This window comes from Opisthocomus hoazin, chromosome 6 (assembly GCF_030867145.1).
Source record: "Opisthocomus hoazin isolate bOpiHoa1 chromosome 6, bOpiHoa1.hap1, whole genome shotgun sequence".
Lineage (NCBI taxonomy): Eukaryota > Metazoa > Chordata > Aves > Opisthocomiformes > Opisthocomidae > Opisthocomus > Opisthocomus hoazin.
In genome coordinates, this window is record NC_134419.1 from 61,712,919 (window position 1) to 61,720,106 (window position 7,188).

Here is a 7,188-nt window from a genome sequence, read left to right on the forward strand (position 1 = left end):
TAATTGGGCATGATAACGACAAGCCAATGCTGCAACTAGCACAATGATACGCGGTGTTAACCCAGGACAGGATCATCGCAGATGTCTGTCAGAGGGAAAGTCAGGGCCCCGAGGACACCAAGTCCTTCAATGCCATAACCGGCCCCACCTGCGATGCTCGCCAACGGGTCCAGGACCCATGCCAGCTCAGGCTTGTGCCCCCAGTCCTGGGCTGAGCTACGCTGCTGGCAGCTCTGTCCTCGGCTGCTCCTGACCTTTCGACCAGACTCACCAGACCAACGTTGCGCCCAGCTCCTCTGCTGGTGCCGGCCTCGGGGTGACCAGGCTGCAGCAGCCTCAGCCCCGGCACGCCCTCCCGCTGCCCCTCCTGCGGCTCCCCGATGAGGGAGATCGTGGGCCTCACTGCCAGCCATGATCACGATCTCACCGCAAATGATAAAAAGAGGTTGAGGAAATTTAATGATCAAGTAACACCCGAACAGCACAACGAATACAGACTTTTGCACGTCGCCAGCAAGGCCGAGCGGGAATGAGGAGGTTACACATGCTACCAGGCTGGTATGGAGGCAGCAAACTGACAGATAAGGAGCCGCCCAAGGCCCCGTAATCAGGCTGCTCTCGGGCAAGATGACAACACCGACCTCATCCCGCTAAGGGGAAAAACCTGTGGACTAGATGGAGGAGGCTCACCTGCAGCACCGATCGTTCAGTGACGACCTTAGCAGGCAGCCGAGTGCCTTATGAAGTCGTAACTGGCACGAGAAAAGATCCCTGAGGGGAGGCAAAGCACCAACGAAAACTAATGGTCTGTGCAACTTACACAGTTTTGAACAAAACAGTGCTCTGCGTACAACAAAAACCTACATAATGTTTCAAAACAGTGTAAAAACAAAAAAACTTTTCAAGACTGTTTGTAAGGTGATGTGTATCAGTGGCTTTCCACAACTGAAGTGCATGATAGCCAGATAAAGTGTTTTTAAATGGTAACTCAGTGAGGGTATCATCACCTGTACCAGCACTCACACGGTACAAGAGGCAGTACCTATACATCTAGAATAAAGTTCATGGATAACAGTAGACGGCCTATGAAGAAACAACATATAAAACCAGCATAGGTAAATGAAAGCCGACTAACGTGTCCTTTGAGATTTCAAATTAAATATTGTTCATCTGTCTTCTTAGGCATGCTACTGCCACACCTCAAAGCAGTTACCTCCTGCCCCTTCAAATCGTTTTTATTTCCGTCTTTTCCAAATCAATTGGCATCCCTTAAGTTCTAAGGCTTTTTTTTTTTTTTAATCAGTAATCCTCTTGGTTTATATGAATTTATCTTGCAAACTGTTATGTGCCTCCTCAGACCTGCTCTTTTGCTCCTGTTGATTTAACAGGGACTCTGTCACACTCAGACCCCCTACATATTCAAAATGTCTTTTTATTGACTTCCAAAGCTATCCAAAATTATTTACTGAATACTTCTTTCTGTTTCTACCTACCTTTAAGAAAAATTAAATCAGTAGAATTGAATTCAGTTTAGGAAAGGCAAGCTCTACCTTCAAACCCAAAATCTTCTGTAGACATCTCAAAATATTCGACAAACTTAGAACATTTCATGAGCGTAATCTGAGAACAGGTTAAATTAGAAACAGACAGTGCACTCCCCATGCTAATGTCTTCATGGATTCTGTATAGTATTTCAGCTTTATTAACTGTTCATTAATGTTGGCTGTTTTTATTTTAGCATTCTAATGCTGTCATAAAAGCAGAAACAGCCATGGAAGTAATAACGCTAATAGTACTATAACATTTCAACGTATTTTTAAAAATACAGTGTATGCATTTCATCACTTATTTTACATGTGACCTCTCGGAAAAATAAAAACTATACCCACTACAGAAAATACGCCATAACTATAGAGCAAAAGCCAAGTCAGGTGTACATTATTTATATAACTGCATAACAGTTGTACATAATTCAGGTGTGCATAATTATTGCCTATAATAACAACAAAAACCAAAACACTTGGTATTCATTATCCATTCACCAGAAAAAAATTACACTGCAACTTCTATGTAGTCTTAGCTACAGTTACGGTAAGAAGAATGTGCAAGAGGTATTATTACTGTACTACTTATAAACTCAAGATTCTGATTTTTAATGCTTTAAATTCAAATATTTGACAATGATAAATTAAGTATTTTAAAACTGTACCAGTACATACTACTAATAAGCCTAAATTTTGCTGATAATTTCCTTCGTAACTTAATATTCTAATTTTATTTTATATATTTGCACACCATTCAATGGATTGTCAGATTATCTTAATACTGAAAGTTTTAAAGCCCTGTATGGGAGAGGACCAGGTACTGGAAATGCCTACACACAAACACACAATGAATAGTAAGATTCTAGATGACAGTATTATCTATGCTCTTTTAATTATACACTTACACATCCATCAAATATTTTAAAAAAATGAAACAAGTAGGTCTTTAGATTTAGTCGAAAGAAGAACAGAGACAAGCCACATGCACAAAAACTGTATTACTGTAGAGATGCGATTTTTTGGTTGATATTTAAGAATGTAACGCGGGGAAAAAAAAAGTGCAATTAAACTGATAATCAGAGGAAAAAACCCAGGTTGATCTATACAAGTTCATTGTAGATTAGATATCTTTTCCTGGGGGCTTTGTGCCACATCTAGCAAGCAAGAGACAGACAAGTCCTACCAAGAATAGGTCAGGGATTCAATACTTGCAAACGTCTGCATGCAGAAAGATCAGGGCTTCCCTTTTTGCTGGACAGAGGAAGGGCCCCAGCTTTCATAATTTTCTGGCAAGTAGAGGGAGCATGGCCAACTTTCTTTGCATTCACTGGCCAAGAGCCGAGACAGTCTCTGTCTCAGTTCGAACTTTAAAACCTTTATTGGGGTGCATATGGCTGCTAACAAACTACAGCTTTACTGTACGCAAGATGGGTAGGGCGAGAAAACTGGGAGACAGAGGTCATTGGTTTTTTTAAAATTATCTGTTGATTTCATCGACTCAAATGCACCTGAAATGTTTGGGAGAGTTTTGGTAAGTGTAAATTCAAGCAAGAACAACAAGTGAAGGGTTTTTTTTATTTTTTGTTTGGGACTTTCTGCTCTTCTCCATAGTGTCCTCAGAGCTCAAGCGAACAGAGGAAAGCTGGTAAAAGACTGAGAATGGCATTATAAAGCAAAAGAAAAATAATCAGAGCACCATGTCAAGTCAGAGAAAGGCACATGAGTTTAGAGCAGAGTGACTCATGTACAGATTACACACTTTATTGGCCATCATAGCTCCAATGTTGTTATACCAAACAATTTTGCCTTGCTTTAAAACTGTGCACACACCTTCCTCAAATATTTTTACAGCTCTCCCACTAACTCTTAAGTCAACTCTATGCAGCTTTCAATAAAGCACACGGTTGAGATGAAGTTCAGGGGTGCACAGAAGCTGTTATACAGGATAATACTGTGCCATACCATTATAACTGTGGTACATCATCTTCTGCCCTCAGAAATTTTAGCCTCACTAACAACTTTTATGTACCTAGCAAATGGTACAACTGACTGTTAAGGATCAACTTGCACAATATAATAAAGAGTATATGAAACAAAATGAGGGGATGACACAAACATGGAGGTTACCTTTTTGCAAAGCAGAATGATACTTGCAAATTTTAAGAGAACACGCAAACTTGCCTCTTCTGGAAGGGCAGACGTGAAGACCTCCTGAAAACCTTTTACTTGTCTACTCATCTCTACCATTCCTGTGCCTATCAGGTAACAAAACTCCAACAGATGTTATGATCTGAATCTTGAAAGAGAATTCAGGCAGGCGTAGTAGTCTAATACTATACAGCCATTTGAAAGATGTTACTGCATATTTTAACGCTGACCTATTTTATAGCCTACTGTCTAGGGAACTGTTTATTTCTACAAAGCACTACCGAACCTGGCTTGCAAATCTAGAATCACAGTTCAAATAGTATGGAGAACTAATTTCTAAACAGACTTCACTGCTAATTCTTACAGTCGTGTACTCAGAAAAGGCACCACTTTTCTAGAAGCACCCAGTCATACCATTATATAATTACTCCTAATCTCAGCTTTAAAACCAAATCAGTTTTTAGTTATAAAAACAAGAGGAAAATGGGAACAATAAAGGCTTAAGAACTTTAAGACAAAAAAAGAAGGTTCCACATTTACCACTTTTAAGCCGAACTAATCATAGAAGGGGAAAGATAATGAGGATTTGGAACTTCATGCACTGAACAGCTGGTGCTGACAACACAGTTTTCATAATAAAATCAGTTTGTTGGTATGCCCCCTGAATGGATTTGATTGGAGGGACTAGAAAAATGCATTAAAATAGATTTCAGTTGCAGATATTCTCCATTTATTAATATCACAAATTACCGATTCTTTTTTCTGATTCTACCAAAGCTATCTAAAATTTTAGTACTTCTTTATCTTGGAAAAGTAGGATGGACCATTTACATCCCAAATGTTGCTGATTTCCAAGAAATTCCTATTCCTTTGTACAAATGAATCTACAAAAATTTAATGAAGGCTTCCTATTTTCCCTGATCTCCTCAAGTCACTGTGTCTCCCATAACACAGAAATAAGTTTTAAGACAGAGTTCCAGAACGTGCTGCACGAACATAATCACAAGCAAAACATTCTTCCAAAAAATGTTCATAATTGAGTGACACAAATTCAGTTAAAAATACAACATTTTCCATAGCTCCAAATTTGTTAGAACAAGAAAAATTTCAGCTGACCACTAAAAAAAGAAAATACATTTAATAATTTAAGAGACTCATAAACCCCTCTTACTCATGGCCCTAAACTAACATTTTAAAAGAATATTCTTTCTTTATAGCAAGTCCAAAATGTTTCCATAAGTATATATAAACAAATTTAGTCTGTGGAACTAGACTGGTAGTTGACAATATCTGCTTAACACAAACAAGAATGAACAATATTAACATTATATTCTTTCTTTATAGCACAATTGGCCACCAACAACAGATTTGTACTGACCACAACTTTCTGCTAGCAGGGTACTGTGTATATACTTCACTTTCATTTTATTTCAGGAAAGCTAGATGAGAATGGAAACAACTGAATACTGCACTTTGGGATTCAACTGTATTCCCAAACATGTTTTAACTCTCAATCTTCATATACAAATGTTTTCTGGTTAAGTAACAAGGAAGCTACTTTGTCTTAGGAAAAAAAAAAAAGAAAAACAAAACAAACCATCAAACCTTCTCCTTCAACTTCACACATCTTAAAAAAAAAAAAAAAATACATCAATAAACCTTTCTGTTTCATGCTGCAAGTTAGTTCAACCATGTAGTAGAATCCTGTAATACACTCTCTGAAATCTGTTTTAATAGGGGACCAAAAGGCAATTGGATAGCAAAAACTGTAATTTTACACATCACATTTCTGCCAACACAGAATAAGTAATACAATAAAAACAGCAGCATCCAATGTTACATGGATTTGGGCTAAGCTAATATAATTTTCAATAGAGGCAAGAAGAATCTATCCAGAAACACTCCGACAGATATACTACAGATCCAAGGTTTACTGTTCCTCAACAAAGAAGAATTATGTAAAGTTAACATCATGACTTTTCCAAAGTTAAGAAACTTCTCAACTTTTCAAGTATGAGGTAACACTATACATGCAGCGGGCATTTTTAAATCTCTGCATAATTAGGTGCATGGTAACATCTTTATGTCAACTATTCCATAATTTTATCTGAAACAGAGGTATATTACATAAAATATATATCCAAAGTGTAGGAAAGGTATATAGGTTTCTATGACATGCTATTCTCAGAAGAGCCTGTATTTTCAAAGACATAGAAGGCAAAGAACTGCTTTTAGCTATCTATCCATCAGGAGTACAGACAGAACAGTTTTAATGCTTAGGAAAAAAAGACTTGCACTTTTCCCCTCTCAGCAAACAATAATTCTCCTTTTTCATAAACACTGCAGACTTCACATAACACTGAGGGGGAAGGCACGACTGAGCTGTTCTGCTAGGCACCAGCTCACCGAGAGGTCTTGCGGGGGAGAAAGCAATACATTTGTTGATGAGTAGCCTTTGACAAGCATGAAGACACAGTCAACCTTTTATTTGACTTGACCCTTTCAGCTGATACGTAGCTTCTGTAAGTGTCCAGTCTGCACGAATACAAGGGTATTCTCACTGAGACAAGTAACTCCAATAGGAACACACCCTGAAGACATAGGTATTTCTTGCTTTCTTTCACATAAACTCACACTGCAGGAACTGAAAGCATGCAACCATTGAATTTTCCCTTGTGGAAAGCAATGTGTAACTCCACACACTACAGTATCAGGTAACAACTGGCAATACGCTAATACCATACGGCAGTTATGTCAAACCAAAAGTATCAAAGACAGAGAAGAATGAAATGGTATCACCCTCCCCGAGTACACCCACTCCCTGCTACAGCCTAATTCTGGGTAACAGGACACAAGACTCAACCCTACGGAGAAGCAGGTGAAACTGGAAAACATCTAGAGTAAGAGCAAAATTCGAAACTGGATGAACTACTGGTGGGCAGGGAGCACTAAGCAGTAATTACCGCTCTCCAGCAGTGCCCTCCAACAGCTGTATCTTACAAGAAGATCGTTTTTAAAACAAATGAAACAAAAGCAAATACACAGAACAGAACCATTGTGTACCTACTACATATTGGTAAACACACCAAGACTATTCAAAGGAACAGTACACTTAATTTGGATGGTATAACTTGTTCGAATTGTTATACAGGGACAGATGACAAAACAGTGATAGCTACTTTCCAAATTTGTCCTACAAAAATAAAGAAAGAAAAAGCCCTATATTTGGACTTACATATTTAAATTACCCAGGCTAATCATACTGGGAATGCCTCTAAATGGGATTGCCATGGAGGTTTTAGTTAATGACACGTATGAAATCATCCATTTTTATAATAAGTTTCTCCATATTTCATTTCTATGTCTACTGAGTGAACACCACCACCAAAGTGGAATTTCTTGTTTATACTTTGCTGAATTAAAGCACAGAATAAGAGCAGATGCATATTCAAATCAATTAGAACAGCAAACATTTTGAGTGGTTATTAAGATTAAA

At 38.2% G+C, this 7,188-nt stretch overlaps 1 protein-coding gene across 7 annotated transcripts in view; it reads right to left on the reverse strand.

Annotated features, from left to right (window-relative positions):
- Positions 1 to 7,188, reverse strand: part of PLCE1 (phospholipase C epsilon 1) — a 167,386-nt gene that overhangs the window by 154,046 nt on the left and 6,152 nt on the right. The window lies entirely within an intron of this gene.